Source organism: Pleurodeles waltl, chromosome 3_1 (assembly GCF_031143425.1).
Source record: "Pleurodeles waltl isolate 20211129_DDA chromosome 3_1, aPleWal1.hap1.20221129, whole genome shotgun sequence".
In the NCBI taxonomy this organism is placed as follows: Eukaryota; Metazoa; Chordata; class Amphibia; order Caudata; family Salamandridae; genus Pleurodeles; species Pleurodeles waltl.
In genome coordinates, this window is record NC_090440.1 from 1885525296 (window position 1) to 1885547984 (window position 22689).

Sequence of the window (22689 nt, forward strand, 5' to 3'; positions counted from 1 at the left end):
GAGGTGATGATGGAGGAAAGTCCAGGTTAGAGTCCAGTCTATTTGTATCACAGGTGCATTGTCCAAGGGGGCTAGGAAGAGGAGCAATGGCAGTTCAAGGTGGACAGGGTGACAGAGTGGGACACAAGGGTGACAATCAGGAGAGTCTTATTTCCTGGCGGGGGTCTTGGCAATAGTCTCTGGCTTCTGCCTGGATCGCAGGAAACGTTTGCATGGTGATTCTCCTTCTGCAGGGGGAGGGGTGTTGGTGGCCTGCTGGTCCTGTGGCGGGCCTCCTGTCCACTAGCAGCAGTGGAGGTGGAGAGCTGTTCAGTTGTTTGGCTAATGTCAGGGGCCCGGTGGTGTGCCACTGCCTCCCTCATACTGTTGGCCATGTCTGCCGGCACCCTTGCAATGGACACCAGAGTGGTGTTGATGGCCTTCAAGTCCTCCCTGATCCCCAGGTACTGTTTCTCCTGCAGCAGCATGTTCTCCTGCAACTTGTCCAGGATCTGGCCCATCGTATCCTGGGAATGATGGTATGCTCCCAGGATCGCTGTGAGTGCCTCCTGGAGGGTTCTGTCCTCCCCGTCCCCCTGTCCTCCCCCTGTCTTCCCCCTGGACCTGTCTTCCCCCTGTCGCACAGCAGTCCCCTGAACCATGTGCCCACTGCCACTGACCCCAGGTCCCTGATTGTCCTGGGTTTGTGGGGTGGCCTGGAGACCCTGTAGTGATGGACACACTGCTGATTGACGTGTCCTGGGGACAGAGGTATGGGCCTGCTGGGCAGGTGGGTGGTGATGTTTCCTGAGGGGAGAGGCTTTGTGGTGGTGTGAGAGTGTGCCTGGGTAACTGACTGTCCAGAGGTCCCTGATGGGCCAGGTTGGTCATCCAGATCCAGGCGACCAGAGCTGATGTCATCACTGTGGGCCTCTTCTGTGGGGGGACTGGATGTTGCTGGCACCTCTCCGGTGGTGACATTGGCTGGGTTACCTGTGAGGATGTAAATGCAGTGTTATTGTTTCTGCATGTGACATATTGTGCTTGGGTGTGTTGTCCTCTTTGGTTGGATTTGCCCTGGCAGCTTTGCCTTGTGTTAGTTATTTGGTGGGCTAGGTGATTCTCTCTAGTGTGCATGCTGTGGTGATAAGTGTCCATGCAGGTCTGTGAGTTATGTCTATGCATTGGTGTTGCATGCAGGGCTTCGCATTGAGATGAGTGGGTGTATGGGAGGTGGTGGAGTGATGGGAGTGAGGGTGAGGGTGGAGTATGTGATGACATGCAGGTCGGGTGGTAGTAATAGGGAATTGACTTACCAAAGTCCAGTCCTCCTCCTACTCCTGCCAGGCCCTCAGGATACATGATTGCCAAGACTTGCTCCTCCCATGTTGTCAGTTGTGTGGGGGGATGTGGGGGTCCACCGCCAGTCCTCTGTACAGCGAGTTGGTGTCTTGCTGCAATGGAACGTACCTTCCCCCGTAGGTTGTTCCACCTCTTCCTGATGTCATCCCTTGTTCTGGGGTGCTGTCCCACGGTGTTGACCCTGTGCACGATTCCCCGCCATAGCTCCATCTTCCTAGCAATGGATATCTGCTGCACTTGTGATGCAAATAGCTGTGGCTCTACCCGGATGATTTTCTCCACCATGACCCTTAGCTCCTCCTCAGAGAACCTGGGGTGTCGTTGTGGTGCCATGAGTGTGGTGTGAGTGGTGTGGGTGAGGGTGTGTAGGGTGATGTGTTGGGGTGGGTGTTGTGAGGTGCGTGGGTGGTCTATAGGTGATGGTCGTATGTGGCTCTGGTTGTGTGGGTGCTCTTGCTGTCTGTCTGTTGGCAATGGTTTGTAGTCGTAAAGGGTTGTGGGAAATGTGTGTGTGTGTTGTGTGTGTATAGGTGTCAGGTGTGTGTTATTTAAATTGACCACGGTAATGTTGTTTTGAATGTGTGTGTGTATTTTGAGCACGGCGGTATGTACCGGCAATGGTTTACTACCATTGAATGTCCACCGCAGTGATTTGTGGGTCAAAATGTTGTGGGTGTAGTTCTGTTGGCGTAATGGTGTGGGTTTGGATACCACCAGTTTATCACTGACCTTTGGGCTGGCGGACTTGTGTGTGTGGCTGTATAGTGACAGATTGGTATGTGTGTCATAATATGGTTGGCGGATATCTGCCGCAGCGGCAGTATGTTGGCAGCAGTCGGAAGGGCGGTAAGTGGGAATTACCGTCAATGTCATAATTGAGGGCCTATGTCACAATTCACAAATACATGTATACCTTGTCATCCATGTTGAGTCCATTAGGTTCCTTAGTGTCCATTCTTAGGATATATCTACATTCCCACTGTCGCAAAGCTTTTTCCCTGTCACCTCCCCTCAGGGACTTCCTACTGCAATCAATAGCACTGAATGTCATAAACCCTGGATCACAATTATGAAAATTCTTGAGTGTCTGGCTACTAAGCAGGTATCATCCTGTTTTTTATAGCTCTCAAATGTTGTAAAATTCTCTTGTGTACCAGCAGTATCATATACCCTGCTTAATCAGTTTTACAATTTAATGCTTGTTTCATGTAAATCCGCTATTTTCGTCACCAACTGTGTCACGTTTTACCGTGCTGACAGGCTTTACATTTACCACTTCTCTTGAAGCCATTACCAGGCTTCATCCACTGTGCCTTGCTAGTGCACATATATTTTCGTACCAGAAAGTACTTCATGGATCGTGCTTTCCTATATATGTAATCAATGGCATGCACCTATTTCTCTGCCAATCACCGGGTCTTTCCTAATGATGTGCCAGTTTTTCTTGAGTAGATGCCAAATCTTATAGTTCTGTACACTGTAAGTATACACTGTAAGTGAATATACATATTCACTTTAAAAAAATCAAAGGACGTTATAGATAGGATCTGAATAAGGATAAGGGTAAGAATAAGGATCTGAGGTAACTATAACTCATGCCCTCGACATGCACTGCTAAATACCCCAGATATTACAGCACTCATGACAACTTCTATAATGTCATTAACAATATAAATGAAACATTAGCACTCAAATTATTGAAGAAAAAACTGCGCATGGTGAGAGCACGAGTTGTAGTTACCTTAGGACATGTGTTATAGTTACTTGAGCTAACCATAACTATAACTGCTGAATTTCTATGGTTTTGTGTGAGTAAATTCAGATCCTAACTTGACAATCCCTGTAACCTTTGGGTTTTTAAGCTAATTTTATGTTTTTGTCAGTGAATTTCTATATTTTTTTAACCTAAAATAATTTTAGTTAATGCAACCACCTTTGCGGATGTCTTTTGGGGTCAAACCGCTATAACAACTCAACCCTGCGCCAGGCACGGCCTTTGGCCGTGCACGGTGTGGGTTGGTTGCAGGAACCACCCAACCTCGCGCCAGGCAGGCATTTGGCTGTGCACAGCAGGGGTTGGCCAAATGGCCTGGGCTGGGACCAGGTCCTGCGGCCAACCTCCTATAACCACCCAACCCTACACCCCAGACAGCCTTTGGCTGGGCGCAGGAGAGGTTGGCGGCAGAGCCTTGCCTGCAGCTATGCCATGCAGCCAATCCCCTATAGCCACCTAGTCCCTCATGCATAAGTCTCTGAGTGGGTCTGTGAGTATGTGCATGAGTGTCTGAGTGGGTACGTAAATGGGTGTGAATCTCTGAGTAGGTGTGTGAGTGGGTGCCTGAGTCTCTGAGTACACCTATGAGTGAATTAATTAGTGTCTGAATGAGTCTTTGGATGTTTTTCTTAAATTGTTGGTGTTATTCACAAATTTGTTGCGCTGTTACACGTGGGCCACACTGATGGTTACAACGAATTCACGAATTTCACGTGTGGTGTGAAAAAAAGCATTTTATTCAAAGTATTTTCCCCATACGTCTTTTACATTGCCCCTTATACACCACCATGGGGTCAGGTAATATCCATCCTGACCCATTATATGTTTTTATCACAGTTGTTCTCATTACCAGGGAACTGTTGCCATATAATAAAATGGCGGCCGCAGTGTTTCTGCTTAGGTTGCGGCCCCTCAGTCACAGCTTTCGTATTGACGTGCATATTTGCAAAGTCACTGCTATAATCGCCAAGTCGTCACAAAAGATCCAGATTTGATGCTGTTACGTCCAGTAGTTTGGCCAATAGTCATGTTCAAAACACCTATGGAAACTAACATGGGAAACACACTTTGTTTACCCCCCTCTTTTTCCTCGGCCCCCGCTTGACAGATCACCCCAAAACATTCCATGTGCAACAAGAATCACTGTCACACTTTTTTGGGAAAATGTTGTGAAGATTCTTCAAACCACCCCAAACATATAGGCAAGTCAAAAAATGCTCTTCCTATATAAACTATAACTACCTACTGGTGACCAGGAAAGCGTAATCCCACAAGCTGACTTCCTGCAGGTCCTCCGACTACGTCCACCAAACGGGGTCGGTGCTGGGCAGTGGGTGTAGAACCCACTACGTATCACACGCAGTCCGTATGTATTTATAGACACAGAAATGTCCGCACTCTGAGAGGGTTTGTACTGTAAAACTTTTATTCATGTTGGCTGACACGTTTTGACTGAATCGTCTTTCTCAAAGCCAACCAATCACTTGCCCCATCCCCTCTAAAAAGCATGATTGTAACAAGCATAAACATAGTGAGAAGACGCATATACCTGCTTTTAATCCCGCCAATCACCTAAATATCAGTCATTTAGCAAAACGTCAAAACATCTGCCCGCCTTAAATGCAAATTAACACATTATAAAATAAGCATAATACACACATTATTCAAAAGTCACAAACGAGGCAGATATTTTAAGCCAACAACACCAAAATTCATATAAGAGCAAAACAATTTGCCTCATCAGCGGAGTTCAAATCAGACCTAAAAATATATTTCAAATTAACTAATGCCATATGGCATAATCTATATATAGATAATCAGCATCCAAAGATTACCTAGTGGCCTGTCTCCTAAAACCACTGAACGCAAAGTTTGAAAATCAGACATGGAAGCATAAATACACACTAAGTACATGTCATAAAGTACAAATAATATGCAAACTAAGGGGCACAATGAGCTATAATAATCCAAGGCTAGGCAAAAAGACAAGTCTAGTGCCCTATTACCCAGTGACAGATTAAAAACCATACCCTAAAAAGGAAATGCAATGCAAAGTACATATTATCCAAGAGCGGGTCAACATATGAAACAATGCATAAAAAATAAAATGTGTACATAGGGCAAGATGACATTTACTAGTGGTTTCAGTTTTCAGTCAACAAAATCCAAATAGCTGAATAACATCGTTTGATCACAAAAAATATAAACACAATCACAGATCCATGCCAGCATTCATTCGAATATATACATCAGTCACGACTTAAAATTATTCATCCTGGTTGAGGCCACCTGGGTCCTTGGCGTCGAGCAAGGTTATACACTGAGATTCCAATTTCCTTATGGTGCGATCTCTGTTGCCCCTCCTTACGCTCGTTAAGACCCTGTCAATACCAGAAATGGAAACCTCATCAGGGATAGATGCATGCATAAGAAGGCAATGTCTGGCCACCGGGTAACTCAAGTCCTTGTTCTTTATGTCCTGTAGATTTTCAAGGATCCTTTTCCTCACCAGAAAGATCCTGCTCCCCAAATATTGCAGGCCTCATACACACACCAAGACATACACAACAAAATCACTGTTGCAATTCAGAAAGCTTTCCGATTTTCACCTTTCTCCCTTTTGGAAGCAGTTATAGCTAACGTTCTTTTATTTTGCCAAGTTATCTTTTCTCACTTGGCAGTCATGATTTATTTTGTTTTTTTTTGTGTACGCTGTTCTCAAAATATGGCAATTATCTTGTTCCTAGCAACATTGTTTCTCTATTATGTGTAATTTCTGAAATGATGCTTTAACACATAACTGTGCAGTACACCACTTTCCTCCCCACTACTATTCGCCCCACACCAATTCACCCCTCTTCAATCCAAACCACTCACCCCAATCCACTCCAACCCATCCCATTCCAATCCTCCTAATCCACTCCAATCTAATCTTCGCCATGCCAGTTCTCCGCACTCCAATCCAACATAATCTGCCCTACTTCCAATCCAAACCAATCTGCCCCACTCCAATCTGTCCCACTTCAGTCTCCCCCACTCCAATCCAAAACAAACTGACCCACTCCAATCCGACCCACTCCAATGTGCTGCACTCCAATCCATGTCACCTCAGTCCAATCCACCCTTCTCCGTCCCAATTCACCCCACTCCAATCAACCCCACTCCCATCCAATCCACCACACACCAACCCAATCCAACCCACTCCAATCCAATACATCAGACTCCAATCCAATACACCCCTTTCCGATCCACCCTAATCCAATCTGCCCCACTATAATCTGCCCCAGTCAATCCAAAACGATCTGCCCCACTCCAGTCTGTCCCACTTTAATCAAAAACAATCTCAACACTCCAACCTGCCCCTCTACAACCTGCCCCCCCTAACCTGTCCCACTCCAATTCTAAACAACCTACTCCCATCCAAAGCAAGCTGGTCCACTTCAATTCCCTCCAATCCAATCCACCCCACCCCATCCCAATCCACCCCACTCCAAACCACCAGAATCCACCCCACACCAATCCACCCATCCTGCACTAATCTTATCCACTCCAATCTCGCCCAGTCCAAAGTACTCCACTACAATCCAATACACCTCACCCCAATCCAATACACCTCATCCCAATCCACTGCAGTCCAATCCAACCCACCCTACTCCAATACAACCCACACTACTCTAATCCAATCAAACCCAATGTACCCACTTCAATCAAGTCCACTGCTACCCAATCCACCTCACTCCAATCTAATCTACCTGCACCACCCCAATCTATCCCACTCCAATACAGTCCACTGTAATCCACCCCACTCCAGTCAATCCAATCCACATTAATCTACCCTACTCAAATCCAATCCACCCCACTCCAAACCACCTTAATCTACCACACTCCAGTCAGTCCACCCCTTTCCAATTAATCCACCCAACACCAATCCAATCCAATCCACTCCACATCAATTCAGCCACCCCACTCCAATCCAATCCACCCCATTCCAGTCCCATCCACCACATTCCAATCCACTCCAATGCACCCCACCCCAATAATCCCATTCCAATCCAATCCACCCCTCTCCAGTTCCATCCACCACATTCCTCTCCACTCCACTCCACTCCAATCCACCCCATCTCATCCCAATTCAATCCACCTCACCCCTTGCCAATCCACCCCAATCCAATCCACCACATTCAATCCAATCCACCCCAACCAACCCTAATCCACCCCACCCCACCCCACCCTAATTCACCTTACTCAATTCAATCCACCCCTCTCAATCCAGTCCACCCCATTCAGTACAATCCACACACCCCAATCCACCCCACCCCAATCGAATCCACCTCAATCTGATCCACCCCAATCAAATCCACCCAAATCCAGTCAACCCCACTCTACTCCACCTCATCTCACTCCAACCCACCCCACGCCAATCCAATCCATCTCACCTCAATGCAATCCACCCCTCTCCAATCCACCCCGCCCCATTCCAACCCACCCCACCTCACCCTAATCCACTCCACTACATTCAAATCCACCATCTCTAGTCCACCCTACCCCACTCCACCCACCCCATTCCAATCCCTTTCGCTCCACTCCAATCCACCCCTCTCCAATCTACCCCACTCCAATCCACCTCACTCTACCCCAATCCAACCCACCCACCCCATCCCAGTTCAGTCCACCACACTCCAATCCAATCCATCCAGCCTACCCACCTCCAATCCACCCCACTCCAATCCACCGAAATTCAATCTACACGCCAATCCAATCTACACCACTCCAATCCACCCTACCTGATCCCAGTTCAGTCGACCCTATTCCAATCCAATCCATCCACCCCAACGTACTCCATTTCACCCCACCTCAATGCAATCCATCCCACTCCAATCCATCCAGTTCCATTCCTCCTCAATCCAAACCACTCAAATCCAAAGCAACACACCTCACCCCAATCCACCCCACCCCACCCCACCCCACCCCAATTGTCTATCCCACTGCAGCTCATACACCCCAATCCAATCCAGCCCCCCATTTCAATCCAACCCACTCAAATCTAATCCACCCTACTTCACCCCACCCCACTCCAATCCACCCCACTCATGCCAATCCACCACACTCTATCCCAATCCAATCCACCCTAGCCACATCCCAGTTCAGTCCCCCCCACTCCAAATCACTGCACTCTAATCCAATCTAATCCACCCCTCTCTAGTCCAATCCATCCCTCGCCAACCCAACCCACCCCACTCCAATCCAATCCACCCCCACTCCAATCTAGTGAAACCAATCCACCCCACTACACTTATATCCACCCCACTCCAGTCCAATCTAATCCACCCCACTAAAATCTACCCCACCCCATTATTACAATCCAAACCACCCACCCCAATCCAACCTAATCCACTCCACTCAAATCCACGCCAATCCAATCCACCTCACCCCATTTCAATCCACCCCCACTCTAATCCAATCCACGCCACACCAATCCACCCTACCCCACTCAATTCACCCCCACTCTACCCCAATCCAATTCACCCCACTCTACTCCAATCCAATCCACTCCACTACCTCAGCCCACTCTAATCCACTTCACCCTACTCCACCCGGTCCACTCTACGACACTCTCTGCCACTGAACCACTGAACTCTACTGCCCTCAACTCAACTCTCTATTCCACTCTTCAACACTCCAACAAATCCACTCTATGACACTCTACTCCCCCAGTCGACACTGGCACGCCACTAACTTTTAGCCACGATTGACAGCAGCCACACTGATGTAAAACATGGCAAAACACATTGACAAAGCCAATAGCTCCTGTATAGGCGAGACGAATTGGCTTTGCCAATGCTTGTTTTCTCCAAGGTTGAGCTGTGTGGTTTTTCCATATTAAGCGCTCCAGGAGGCGCGACAGCGGTGGGAATGCAGGGTGTGCTAAGATGGGGCTAGTCTGACACTGATTGAGGTGCTTATCTCCGTCCTCGCCTGCCTGGCGATGACAGAATCTCCCGGTGGCATCTCTCCGCGAGCCAGGCCCTTGTTCCCAGGTGAGGGGAGAGCTGTCATTGCCGCATCTCGATTGCCATCTTTATCCAGCCTGCTTGCCGCTGACAGGCATCCTTAGCACACGCAGGCGCTTGGTGATTGGCTGTCATTGCAAACAATCCCTGCCTCAGGTTCGAACGCTCCTGGAAATGTCCTTGCGCAAATCAATAAATAAATAATAAAGACAACATGTGGGTCTGCGGTTGTTTCCAAGCAAGACTGCGCATACAAGGAAATCCAAGAACTGTACGACAGAGTATAAAGCAACACAAGTGTCACCACAAACACTGCAGCATCTCACTTGTGCACTAAAGCTTATCAAAGAGGTGTGATCAGAGAGGAGTTGAGAGGGAGACAAGAAAGAGTGAGCAAAAAATAACATGCATCTCTTGTGAATGTATTAAAACAAAAGGTTTTCGTGTTTTTCAGTGACAATGCAATTCACTCAAATGCAGCTCTTCCTCTGGACTTGAGCTGGTAAAATGCTAAGTGCCTGATGATGTGAGTCAGGCAAAGCACCTGGGCGGGGAACACCAGGTCCAGGTTTACCAGTTTGAAAAGCTCACCCTCCACTGCCCGCCCCCTCTTGACCCGTAATGATGCCCACTGCTCCCATACACCAGCTTTTCAATGCAGGTGGTAAAAGGGAATGGAAATGTATGTAGTAGTCGGTGGACTACTTGCATGTCACAAATCTCCCTATGGTCGACTATTCATTTCATCATGCCCGGATTGATACAATTAATGACATCGAATGATTTAACAAAAATATCGTTCCTTTAAAGCAGCAAGGAACACCAAAACTATCCTGCAACCTAGTTGCAGGATTAAAAAAAAAAATCCAACTTGTGCCAGTGTTTCTGGAGAGGCCTCCAGTGCATGCCAGGGTCACATCTAAAATTGTGTGCATAGTATTCAAGGGCCTCCATTTGTTATCATTGTATTTCTTTTAATTATATATTACGTAGCGTTCGCACTAGTGGAAAGCTGCTTCAGAGCGCTAGGAGTACAAAGGTAGGAGGGACCAAATGGAAACAGAGGGCCAAGAAAAGACGAAAATGAGGAGTTCCTAATGCAGCATGCTTCACAGTGAAAGAATTACCCTAAAACCAACAGAGATCTGGAAGCCTTAGGGAGGCCCATCTTAGGTGCCTGGTGAACTAGTACGACTGAAATATACATGTATGCAGACATTTTTTATCGAGAGCATATGCCTACATACTGAACTTTTGACTACCTCGGTCATAATTCAACTTCTTTCAGACCAAAACTACTTTTCAAAGAGCCTTGACTATGACTCACTGGGACAGTTCCCTTAAATCACAAGAGCGATGGCCAGTAGCAACACGAATCTGGAATAGATGGAGGTGGAATTGTTGAATTTCTCCACCGCAAATCCTGTGCCTCAGCCACCACTTCCTGTCAGACAGGAAGATCTGATCTGAGATATGTTGCTGAGTGGCTGGGATGCCACCAGCAGTTCAGGCATAATGAGTGAATGATCATTTTACAGAGCACAAACTATGCCAAAAAGTTCAAACAACCTGGTGCTAGGGGAAAAGGAAAAAAGGGGCAAAGGGTTCTGGGATTAAAGGGTCTAAACATGTCACGTTTTCAATGCCTTCCTGAAGACAAACTCAGATTTGGGGTTTCTCAAAACTTTCAGAAGTTTGTTTCAGTGAGGTGCGGCCAGTACCCCCAAAAGATCTCCATCTCCTTCTAGATATTACAAATCCAGGGACATAGATGATGTTGGAGAGTTAGTAGTGGATAGCCTATCCTGGCATGTAAGGTCAAGTCAGCTGGTGGTGGTAGGATTGACCTTTTTTGGCCAAGGCCTTAAGAGCAAAATGTGTTTCGTAACTGGTAGTCAACGTGGTTTACTTAGATATGCAGAAACCGATTGTCTGTGGGGGAGATCCAGAAGAGTTCTGTCAAATTTTGCAATCAATAGAGAAGATAATCTGATAGCCCAATGTACAGGGAATTACCATAGTAGAGTGTTGTTTTAGCCAGTGCAAGAACCACTGTCTAATGTGCTACAAAATTCAGGAAAGATGGGGGTGGACTCAACAGGTAAATAATTTGAGCCTTGAAGTATGCATTTCCTATGCTATCCTTATGACTCATGTGCGGTTCCTGAGACTTGCATCTTTTAGATGGACTGGTTTGGTAGCTTCCTTTCTGTGAGCTCTATTTTGTAATTTGCAGAACTCTATTCCTCCTCACAACACGTTTTGATTCAGTAAAAAAATTGTTCCCTGGAACTTTCTGGCCCTCTGTGAGTCTAAATTATTTTCTTGAACATGTGTAATGTGGATTGATTGAGGTCAATCTCCTTCATTTTTTCTTTTAGCCTCTGAATGCTTGAATTCCTTCCAGTCCTGATGACGATCTTCAATGTATAAAAGAAGTCAAAACACTGTCAATTTGTATACATTTAGACTCCTAGACCATGTACTGTCATAAATATTTCTAAATCTTTAGTCATTTGGTTTTCTGTATACACACATGCCACTTTTTCAGGTTTGCTAAACTGTGTAACCTCATTCCTGAGCACTCATTTTTTTTTTTATAATGAGTAAAGGTTTTTGTAATTCATTGTACATTACATACTTAGGTTGTAGGATGTGACTTCTTGATCTTGAGAGTATTATTTACATTTTGGATTATTGACACATCAAACAATGTATGAATACTTACCTAAATGAGTCCACAGTGAACCACTGTGTTTTAGATATTGTAATTTACACTTGTGTTCTGGTTGGCACATCGAATATACTTTTTTCCCTTGATCTCCTAAAGGGTACAAGGTTATACTTTTACCACTCTCTCAAACAGTTGAAGATCATTCTCTTACCTGGCTTCTAGACTGGAATGATTGTTGGACCTAACTTTTAAACTCTGAGAGATGATTTGCTTACTGAACCCCTACACATTGGCAAATGACTCTTAAATGGTGCCTCAACATATGGAATAGGGAGTTCTTAAGAGACAGCTTCATTATACCACAAGCTCCCTAGCAATTTTGATAACATTTGTCTCTGTGGCAATTTGGTACTGCCCAAGATCACTATTTCAAGACTTGTGTGACTCCTATGATGGTGCACGTACTGTTGCTATTTATATGTAGCTATTCAGATCCTGTGGCATTGATTATGGCTTGGGCCAAAAATTCCGAACCCTGTGCAAACTACAGCTTGTGCAGCGATAGGAATTTGGTTATGCATATTTTATAGCACACAGCAGTCACAGGTGCAATGCAGTTCACAGTCAGATAAAATTTCAAAAAATCAAACCTGACGAAAGTTATCTGAGGGGCCAGAGTCAGAGCCTGGACATTACTGACACATGCAGATTTTGATACTGTAAGCACCAAATTCCATATGTTGGAGAACTTGTGATAGATGCTATTTATTGCACCCAATAAATTCTGAATTCTGTGCACTATATATCGAATACTCCTGCTGGTCACTTGTAACCAGGGCCTATTTGGTAGGTCTGAGGATTTTATTTTATTCTTCAGATTTTCAGCAACAGCGAACAGCGAACCTTGTAACTTCCACTTCCTGCATAACAGAATAACACTCTCTCAGGCCCATTCCATAAAATATTCAATGCAAAGTTTTCCCAGCTTACCTTTGTTCTGGCTGTTAAAATACATTTATCTGTTTGGGCCAGTTTATTATATTTCATTGGCTAGATTACAAGTTAAGTGTACAACAGACCTCCTATGATCTTTAGCCACCCATTGTGTCTGAACTGCATTACAAAGACACCCATATCCTTTCAAAGAGTATAACTACCTATTTGCCACTAGGTAGTCATAGTTAGGACCATGTGTCCATAGAAAAACAGTTTTTTGACTTTCTTATATCTTTGGCACCGTTTGACGAATTTTCGCGAAATTTTCACAAAAAAGTGCCCTGTTGATTTTTGTTGGGCACGGAAAGTTTCGGGGTGATCTCTCAAGCGGGGCCTGAGAAAAAGGGGGTTGAAAATAGTGCCCTTTCCCATGTTAATGCCCATAGGACCTTTGAACAAGGCTGCAGCCTGAACCACTGATTGGAATTACACCAAATTTGGGAGAAAATTAGCTATTGGTACATTGATTGTGCTTTCGCTCGTTTGGTGTAAATCCATTCAGTAGTTTTTGAGAAATGTAAGGAAATCCAAATTTGTATATTTCTGGCCGCAAAGCTTTGCGAATAACGACGAGTTTGTGCAGGGAAATGCACAGCTCTGATTGGCTGCCAACACTTCAACCAGGAAGTGTTGGCAGCCATCTTGGGACTCCCTCAAAAAAAGTATATAAAAAAGAAAGAGGGCCATCGTAAAGACACCCTGACCCCTTAGCTCTGGTGTTGGGGTCCTCCAGGGCAAAGAAACATTTTTTTTGTAATACATTTGCAGCAAATTTGTGAAATTTGCAGCAAAAAAAAAAAAACAAGCACGGGCTCCTGCGCTTGTTAATTCTAAAGCCCCGGGTGGGCCAAGTCCCAGGGGCATTGCTATGTTAATATGGGTGAGCCACCCAGCCCCCCCGCAGGCCCAGGGAACACCACCTCCTGGGGGCTAAAATGTTATTAAATGGAAGAGGGACGCTCAGCCACCCCATAGCCCCAGGGACCTGCCATCTTCCTGGGGCTTTGCAGAAAAAGAATGCGTGGTGCATGGCTTCCCCCGCAGCTTCAAGGACCACCACCTCCCAGGGACATTTCAGTAGTTATGTGTGGGGGGCCGCATGTCTCCACAGCCCCAGGGACCACCACCTTCCCGGGGCATTTCTGTAATTATGTGCGGTGGGCATGCGGTCCCCCCTCCCCTGCAGCCCCAGGGACCACTATCTCCCGGGACATTTCAGTAATTATGTGTAGGGTGGCCACATGCCTCCCCGCAGTCCTGGGGACCACCACCTCCCTGGGGAATTTCTGTAATTAGGTGTGAGGGGCGTGCGGCCCCCCTGCAGTCCGAGGGACCACCCCCTCCCGGGGCAAACATTAAAAATGAAAAGGGGGTCTGTTTCGGGCTCGTGCAGCCCTGAGGACCACCACCTTCCCGGGGCTATTTTAGTTGGAGGGAGGCTGTGCGGTTCTCCTCGAGGACCGCCCAGGGACCGCCCTGGGGGGTGGTTCTCCTCCACCCCCCAGGGACAGCTCCTGCTATGTCCTGGGGTGTCCACTCCCCCTAATGTGAAGAAAGTAACTTTTTTAGACAAAATTAAACTGATCTATATGGATTAGAGAACACTGAAAGGCAGAGGTCAAACACGAGGAAGAGGGAAGAAATTTGGAACAGAACGAGGAAACATCGGAAAACAAGGAGGGGACCTAGAAAAAAACAAGAGGTCACCCATTGAGAAGCAAACAAAAGAACTGAGTAGACCAATGGAATTGGAACAGGATGTAAATTTAGTAGTCAATCTTTCAAACCATGAATTGACACAAGATGAGAGAACCCTATTAAACAGGGGGCTGACGTTCTGTCCTGAAAAACACTATGATTATGTAGAAACTAGAGTGGATTTATACAAATATGGACGTAAACTAAAATTGGCAAAATTCTTTGCAAAGAGTGCACCTAAGAAAGTGATGAATAATGACGGTGGTCTGACCAGATCTAGTTCGATCATTCAACAGAAATCAGACATTAAAACTGCATTTGATTTGATGCATAATCTTGAAGATAATCAGCTCACAGAGACACAAGTACTGGAGGAGTTGCAGATTGAAACTTCTAGACATTGTCGCACAGACTTTAAGCCCAAATCCAAATTCTGTCCAGCATTGTCACCCGGTAATAGAATGGATATGTTCCATGACTTGGTAATTGAGGATTAAGATCAAAAATAAGAAAAGTGAAAATATCACTAGACGGGAACGGCAGGCACTTAAGGCACTTTTGGAAAACAACAACCTGGAAATTAAACCAGCAGATAAAGGTGGGAACATAGTGATTATGGAGAGGCAACAGTACATGCAGGAGACTTATCGTCAATTAAATGACAAAAATCACTACTTGAAATTGCAAAGAAACCTCATAAATGATTTGATTTTTGAGTTGAACAAACATCTGGACTCATGGCATGAGGATGGCCTGTTAAATGATGATGAAAAACATTCCTTAGAAATGAAAATCCTACACTTCCCACAATATACTTTCTCCCGAAGATACATAAAAGCTTAAAAATAAAACAGGGCGTCCAATTATCTCGAGCTGTGGAGCATTATATGAAAATATTTCTACTAATGTGGATTACTTTCTGGCACCGTTAGTACAAAATTTGAGTTCTTATATTAAGGGCACAGGTGATTTCTTGAGGATTCTTGCTGACATTGGATGGGAAGAAGGCTATCTACAGTATTGACCACAAGACTGGATTGAAAGCAGTGCAATATTTTTACAACAACATGACATTAGTCAGTTGAAACACTCTCAAATGCTGTTGAAGATGATAGAACTATGGGCCTCATTATGACCCTGGCGGGCGGCGGAGGCCGCCCGCCAGGATCCCGCCCTCCATTATACCGCTCCGCGGTCTGAAGACCGCGGAGGGTATTATGAGTTTTTCCCTGGGCTGGCGGGCGGTCTCCAAAAGACCGCCCGCCAGCCCAGGGAAAAACTCCCTTCCCACGAGGATGCCGGCTCGTAATCGAGCCAGCGGAGTGGGAAGGTGCGACGGGTGCAGTGGCACCCGTCGCGTATTTCAGTGTCTGCAAGGCAGACACTGAAATACTTTGCGGGGCCCTCTTACGGGGGCCCCTGCCGTGCCCATGCCATTGGCATGGGCACGGCAGAGGCCCCCAGGGGCCCCGCGACCCCCCCTACCGCCATCCTGTTCATGGCGGCTTTCCCTCCATGAACAGGATGGCGGTAGGGGGGGTCAGAATCCCCTCGGCGGCGCAGCGAGCTGCGCCGCCTTGGAGGATTCTAAGGTCAGTGGAAAACCGGCGGGAGACCGCCGGTTTTCCCGTTCTGACCGCGGCCAAAGCGCCGCGGTCAGAATGACCAAGGGAGCACCGCCGGCCTGTCGGCGGTGCTCCCGCCCCCGTTGGCCCTGGCGGTAGAGAACCGCCAGGGTCAGAATGAGGGCCTATGTCTGAATAACAATATATTCCTATTCAATCAACAAATCTTTGCCCAAATCCACGGGACAGCAATGGGTGTTTCTTTCTCACTGAGCTACGCCAACCTGACCATGGGCTGGTGGGAGAAACAGGTAGCCTGGGGAGGTGACAATGAAAAACTAGCGGAGAAAGCTGTTATCTGGTTAAGATTTATAGATGATCTTTTTATCATTTGGAATGGAACAGAAAAGGAATTCCTGCAATATTTTGAAAAACGTAATCAAAATGATGTGGGCTTACAATTCAAGCACAATATGAGCAAAGAGCGTGTCCAATTTTTGGACGCAATGGTATATGTAGAGAATAATCGGATTCAGACAACTCTATTTTGGAAGGAAACTTCGACTAACAGTATTTTGCATGGAGATAGCTTCCATCCAATGTTATTGAAAAGAAGTATACCTTATGGAGAATTTGCCAGGATAAAACGAAATTGCTCCACGGAGAGAGAAATGGAACAAATATTTACTGAGACGAGACAGAAATTTCTCCAAAGAAAATACAAATGTAAAGATATCAGAGCTGGGGAACTGAAAGCAAGAGCTCGAACCAGAGAGAATATATTGAACAAATCTGTGATGGCAAAACCTCAGGAAGACTCAACTATCAGATTTGTAATGACATATACCAAGGAAAGCCATCTGATCTTGACCTTGAAAATTTTGAAAAAATATTGGGACGTTATAAGGAAGGACCCTGAGGTGGGAAAGCTGGTGGGTGAAAAAACTATGGTTACCTATAAGAAAGTACCATCTCTACAGGACCTTCTGGTCAATAGCCACTTCCAGATCAAAGAACAGTCGAATTGGCTCTCGAGCCAAACAATTGGTTTTGTTTGTTGTAAGAAGTGCAAAGCATGCCGCATTGGGATTAATGTGAAGGAGTTTGAGGACTCTGGTGGTAATAACATGATTATCAACAAAAGGATCACATGTAATTCCAATTATGTGGTATAAGTAATTCAATGTACATGTGGTCTGCGTTATGTGGGCAGTACAATTTGTCCTTTAAAGAAACGCATTTTAGAACATATTAGAGCTGTTCAAAATAAGGACACAACCTATGCTATTGCTAAACACTTAATGACTCATGATGGAGCTAAATGGACAGACATGAGATTCTTTGGTATTGCAAGTGTAAATAGCAATGAGAGGGGAGGAGATAGAGAGTTACAACTGAGACGGTTGGAGTCACGGTTCATAATACAGCTCAAAACCAAGAGTCCGAGGGGCATGAATGGGGATGAAGAATTGCATTATCATCTGTAATACGAGGATAAATAACGTTTTTTTTAACAGCTATTAGAAATAAAATCTGAGGATGTATAGACAGTGTGCATGTGCAGAGAAACATCAATGAGATAATGAGGTAGATTCAGGATATATGTGATAATTTATTAAAAGAGAATAGGAAGTGCACCAATCTATCGTTAGGAGTATAGAAATTATAGTAATAATCTCATGAAGTAAGGCTAGAAGTCCCCACAGGGTAGGCCTTGGAACGGACTTGGTTATCATTATTGTTAACAGCTACATTCTTTGCACATACTAATTTATGTAATTTGTGCAATGTTGGGCAGTTTGTGTGGTGGATGGGATCTTGGTTTTTAATGTATAACACTTAATTTATTTGTAATAGACTACATGTCCCATAATACACTAATAGGGGTAATAGGAGAGACACTATAAATAGGGGACATGGAGATAGGACTAATTTACTGTGATCAAGACCAGCAGGTCGAAACGCGTCGGTGGTGAAGGATGGTGACTTATTTTTCACTGCAATGAAAAGGAAAAAGGGGAAAAAAATCCTCCTGCAGTGGAGTGGTGAAGTTGCTTGCAACTGTTTGTTTTTGGATGTATATATATGTGTGAACATATATATATATATATCTTTTGTTGTTATTACACACTCTCTCTGCTCATGTTCTTTACAGGCTGTATCAAGAACATAAATAAATACTGGTCGCTATGATCTAGGCAAAGAAATCAACTGTATTTTCTACTTTTGCAGGCAACCAATGGCTGGAAATCAAAAATGTCCTAGGGCACAGTAAAACTAATCTGCAGACTGTGATACGCTTAGTAGGGGTGCTAGATTTGTTCTACAAACAGTTAATGTTCCCCTATGCTTAGACACTTGTGGGGGTGCAGGCAGCAAATTGTCTCTACACTTAGAAAGGCAAACATCCTTGCACCTGTCTGGGAAACAGGCAACGTACTGCGCCGTTACTTCATTTAAAACACTCTATTTACAGTTTGTTTTAGGACACACTAAAGCAGCTGAAGAACAGTCGGAAGCAGAACCTTGAGATCTCCTGCTAGGCCCGTGCTTCTGGAATGACAGTACATTTAGGAGAGATATTCTCATGCTGCACCACTGTCAAGTGGTCCTATGTTAGGTGTAGTCCTCTTCTAAACCAATTATCTGGTACTGTGGGGCATATTTACAAGCCCCTTGCCCCATCGAAGCATCACTTTTTTTGACGCTCTGGTGATGCACTATGCAGGCCTATATTTACAAGGCCACGCAAAGCCACCTTGCGTGGCTTTTCATGGCCTTGTAAATATGGTCCTCTTTCACACATTACTCTGCGTGAAAGTGGTATTCCATTGGTGTTGCTGTGGGAACAGCCATGGAGTCTGATGCATTTCCAGATATACAAGGCTGGGAATGCATCAGATTTCTATGTCACGCCTGGGGTGGTGTAAAAGTGGCACAACGAGGAGAAATATCTTTATTTCTCTTCAATTTTTCCTCTTTCGAAGTGTGCTGCATTCTGCAGCACACATAGATTGAGGAAACCACCATTAATTATTGTTTATCTACAGGAAGGTGTCCTTCCCTGCACATAAACAATCAATCCTGCAACACAGGCACCCATGCACCATGGTGCAAGGGTACCTGCATTGGCGCTGGGCTGCCAATTGTGAGCCAACGCGGAGGAAAGTTTAGGGATGCACCATATTTCTGTAAATATGAGGCATATCTGCACTTTCTTTATGGCACAGCTCGACACTACAAGATGGCACCGGGATGCGTCCAGGTCTTGTCCGCTGTACAGTTGGTCAGCATCCCATAGCACCTCTGCTCTAGGATGTATTCAATCATGCTGTATATAATTGAATGGGTTTCTATTTCAAAATGAACGGTAATCGAGCCAGGTAAAATATCTAGGGTAATGGTTATGTCAAAACTGCATATTTTGGTGCGGTTTCTCATAAAGCTCGTACTTAAGTAGCTAACATAGCCATTTTATCTTTAAACAGAACTCAAACCAGGGACGTGGCATCAGGGGTGTTTGGAGTGTTAGACCCCGCCAATAAATGTATTACTTAATAAATAGTTGGGTACCAGAGTTTCAGTGTGCTTTTTTAAAGATGTCCCTTCGATTTCACTTGGGATTTTTAAATACTCTAACAAAAACGCACACACACTATCGTCTCTGCTTTGAAGGTCTTTTTTTTTTTTACAAACTTCTGTGTTTTAAGTACCCCCTCACAATTCACACTCCTTTCCCTTTCCACTGAACTTTAACCCTGCCTGTGCTTGAAATGGAAAAATTAAAGTGCATGTACTCTGTGCCAGAGTACCTGCTTGTTTCCGAGAAGTGCCGGTACTCTCCAATTAAAAGTATTACGTTTTTCTTGAGATGTGCCGGTACTCAGTACCGGACAGTACCGGCCCATTTAAAGCACTGCCTGCCACCACCCCCTCATTGCCCGCTTTCACGTGAATGGAGGGGCCCGCGGGAAGCAAGAGCAACGCTCTAGTCTTCCCGCGGGTCATTTCGGGAAAGGAAGTGACGGCGAGGGACAGGGATTGGGAAAAAGGTAAGTGGGGGCGGGTCTAGGGGGAGGAAATAAAAGGGGTTGGGGGGGAGGGACCGGCCTCTTTTCCGCGCTACCATCGCGTGTTTTAATTTGGAGTCGGCCGGTCCCTGGGGATCTTCCATAGTGGGGAGTTTGTGGTGCAGGTAGGCTGGGGTTTAGGGCAGGGAAGAGGCATATGGGCTTCTGCCTTTGGGTTAATACTAGGGGGCCGGGGCACGCTTTCAGCCCGCGCGGCCCCCTTTCACAATTACTGGGGGCGGCCATGCGCTCCTTTCGAGCGGCCACCTCCCCCCCCCTCTCTCAGATTCAAGACACGCGTTTGCTGGCCAGCGGGCCTGCACTCGCGCCTCCAGGCGTGGGGCCCTCGCCACAGGCCTTCTGGGCCCAATTTAGCGAGTTAGGGCCAATACAGGCCACCCCCCCCCCAAAAAAAAATAAAAAAAAATAAATAGAAAATATTATTATGAAAAGTAATAAATACAATTTTGTACAGGGAGGCTATTACGCAAGGAAAAATTAACGCGCTCACAGGTCCCCCCCCCTCTGGTCAGGCCCCACGTCAAGACCCTGGGAGGCGGCAGGTTATGCAAGGCCCACGTATCCCATATCAACACTCCCTTGGTGGGCCGCAGCAAGGGGGCACAGGCAGGCAAGTGTAGGAGGGACCCCGCCCCGGACATGTCCGTGCCATGCGGCCGGCAGCCGGAGAGGCCAGCAGACAGTACAGGAAACGTAGGAACCATGCCCCAAGACAGAGGAAGGGGCAGCTGGGTACGGGTCCCGAGCAGAAGGGGACAGGAAGTCGGGGAGGATAGTGGTTTAGGTAGCATGATGGGAACCAGTGGCGCATACGGCCATGCAGCGCGCGGAAGGTCAATGCCAACGCAAGAGGTTGGAGGAAAGAAGGCAACACCAACGGGACGAAATACGGCCCTAGCACGTTGGTCAGAAGCGCTAGAGGGGCCTCCGGCGGCCTTTTCTACTCCGCAGAATCGGGGACAACACAGAATGGCGGACGCCATGTGGGTCAAGATGAAATGTCTAATAAATGCATGAGGATGAGTGGGAGTGTTTGAAAAACGGATATGTGCGAATAGGAGGTGCTGGAACTGGACTATGAATAGGTTTCTGGAAGAAGGGGAAGAGGGGGAGATCTGGGAAACAGAGGTACACAGCATAAGGGGGAGGGGAAGAGGACGCAGGAGCGGCGCAACCCCTCTCTCTGTTTCTATTTTTAGGAGCGGAACAACAGCATGGGTCCACATGAAAGAAGGCAGGACCAAGCACGGGGCCGAGGGGCCCGGAAGGTTTCGCGGCTTTCGGCTACACGTGGAAGAGGAAAAAGGCAATGGTGGTAGGTTTGGGGGACTGCGAAAAGGGGATGTCATCTCAACTTACAAGTCCGTTGGGGTGGGGGGAAGGTTCGACAGTTGACACACTGCTGCGAGCCAGAGCTACAACTGAGGGCGAGGGCGGGGACAAGACAGCAGGAGAGAAGTCAGGCACAGGAGAGTAGGAAGGAGGAGAACACACGAAGAGGCTACCCTATATGGGTCTGGCTATGCCATTGTGCTCACACGTAGCGGAAAAAGCGAAGGCAAGGATATGGAGACCCGATTATGTAGACGTTTTTAAACTATTACATAAGGGCATACAAGCCAAAGGAGGGTATAAGGAAGAGGAGTAGGAGTTGGCCCGTAGGCCGAGGGTGCCAATTATTATGGACGTCAGGTTTTTAATTTTGCAAGCATTTATTGCGAGAAATATCCTGACATAAGCTATAGCGCTATTTAAATACAGGGACATCATTAAGCCATGGGGGGGATGTAGACCCAGAATTATGGATGCAGTGGATGGCATCATCACAATCTGCAGCAGCGACACATACGGCCAGTGGGTTACCGGTGGTATATAAGCCGTTTCAGGCACGTCCAGCCCGGGGGGGATGGGAGGGGGGGACAAAGAACAACATTTAACACGACAGGAGCGTGCAGGAATTTCAACAGGGGTTTCTACTCCAGACATCCTTGTAAAAATGAAACATGACTGCTCCAAGTGCGGGGGCCGTCACCAGGTTACTCAATGTTTTTCACTCTCCAGTCCCTCCGTACAACGGAGAGCGGCAAAAGGCAGAGGGACACAGGGCGCTACTGCTCCAAAGGGGGCCTACGCCAGTTAGGTTAGTTTATTTTACCAGAGCTGCGTATATACACGGGTAGGGCAGCTGCTTTGAGTTAGCAGAAGGGTTTCAAGAAGGTTTCAGGGTCAGTTATCACGGCCCACGGGTGAGACACTGGGCAGACAACTTGCGGTCTGCAAAGGAATTACCACAGGTGGTAAGGAAAAAGCTGGACAAGGAACGGTCATTGGGCAGAATTGCGGGCCCGTTTCTTATGAGTGGCCAAGTTAGATTTTGATGATATCCCCGCTGGGACTCGTGCCGAAGAAGGCCCCGGGTGAAATCAGGTTGATACATCACCTCTCATGGCCGGAGGGCACATCTGTTAATGATTTCATGGCAGCGGAAGACACCAGACTGGTGTATGCATATGTGGATGATGCCGTAAAATTGGTCAGG